Below are 1,630 nucleotides of genomic sequence, written 5' to 3' on the forward strand. Positions count from 1 at the left end.
CTGCAGAGGTCTAAGGGACCCCTAGTTACCTGGCCCCTGAGATCATCAAGTGCTGCATGAATGAGGACCATCCGGGCTACGGGAAGGAGGTGGACATGTGAGTGCGCCGTGGGAGGAGGATCACTTGCCTGGGCTGGGTGAGGGAGGAAGCAGGCAGGTCTGGGTCGGTGCCCCGGCACAGGGGATAAGTGGCCCTGGGCCCTCTCACGCCCAAATGGAGCGCTGGCGTCATCATGTACACGCTGCTGGCTGGCTCCCCAGCTTTCTGGCACCGGAAGCAGATGCTGGTGCTGAGGATGATCATGAGCGGCAACTACCCGTTTGGCTCTCCCGAGTGGGATGATTACTTGGACACCGTGAAGGATCTGGTGAGAGACGAGGCCGACTGGCTCCTGGGCCAGGGCCACGATGCCAGGCTCCCTTGCCCAGGGAGGCCCCACCTCTCCTGACATGCTGGAGGGGACCTGCCTTAACGTTCTCGGGTCCCCTCCCTCCTCCCCTCCCAGGTCTCCTGATTCCTGTTGGTGCAACCCCAGAGCTGCTGCACAGCGGAAGAGGCCTTGGCACACCCCTTCTTCCAGCAGTACGTGGTGGACAAAGTGCGGCACTTCAGCCCCCACGGGAAGTTCAAGGTACGAAGTGTCCTGACCCAGGCCCTGTGGCAGTTGCCACCAGCTCCCCAAATGCAAACCTCTAAGCCCTCTCCTCTCCCAGGGGTCCTTACACCCCATGGGTTTCCAGAGTACCCACCCCTCCCCTGCCAACCGCCCTGTGATGGCTTCAGGGATAGCAGGTGTCAGCCCACTGGCTCCGACTCTGCAGATGCTGGCCAAGTGGGAATTGGGGGACACTAGGAGGGCCCTGCAGAAGCCACCCAAGACTTCGTGGCAAACGAGCCCAGAGAGTCCTGTGCTGGAGGGGGAGGGCCTGACAGGGGGGTACTGCAGCCCAGTTTCTCTGCCTGGCCCTGCAGGTGATCGCCCTGACCGTGCTGGCTTCAGTGCGGATCTACTAACAGTACCGCCGGGTGAAGCTGGTGACCTGGGATATCGTCATCCGAGACCCACCGCTACACCCTCCAGCTTCCGTGCCGGCTCATCAATGCCTATGCTTTCCGAATCTATGGCCACTGGGCGAAGAAGGGGCAGCAACAGAACTGGGCAGCCCTTTTCAATAACACACCCAAGGCCGTGCTCCTCTCCCCGGCCAAGGAGGGCTACGGAGGGGCTGGCCAGTCAGGGAGGGCTGGGGGGCAGGTGGGGAGGGGAAGCCATGGAAACACAAGTCAAAGGGGTGAGGTGTGCAGGCCTCTGCAGAAGGAGCGCTTGGACCTGGCCAGGAACCCCTGGATCTGAGGCCACGATCCCTTCTCAAAGGCTGTGCACAAGGGAAGCCGGTGTTCCCACCACACAGCAATACCTACAGGCTGGGACAGGCCCTGGGTGGGCAGAGATCACATGTGGCCTGAGAACCAGGAACCCCCTGCTCCTGCACTTCCTAGGTGAGCCAACATCTCCGTTTCTCTTTAGGGGAGGCCCAGAGTTACTGACACTCAGGCCCTCTTCCCTTAGGGTCCCAGGGTGAGGATGAAAGACACAGAAATGTCTGAGATGCACAATCACAGGATATT

General features: G+C 61.0%; 1 pseudogene; it reads left to right on the forward strand.

Moving 5' to 3' along the window:
* The first annotated feature begins 11 nt into the window (after nt 1-11).
* LOC116464873 (phosphorylase b kinase gamma catalytic chain, skeletal muscle/heart isoform-like) lies at nt 12-1,355 on the forward strand (annotated as a pseudogene).
* Nucleotides 1,356-1,630: the final 275 nt, after the last annotated feature.

This window comes from Hylobates moloch, unplaced genomic scaffold (assembly GCF_009828535.3).
Source record: "Hylobates moloch isolate HMO894 unplaced genomic scaffold, HMol_V3 SCAFFOLD_2021, whole genome shotgun sequence".
In the NCBI taxonomy this organism is placed as follows: domain Eukaryota; kingdom Metazoa; phylum Chordata; class Mammalia; order Primates; family Hylobatidae; genus Hylobates; species Hylobates moloch.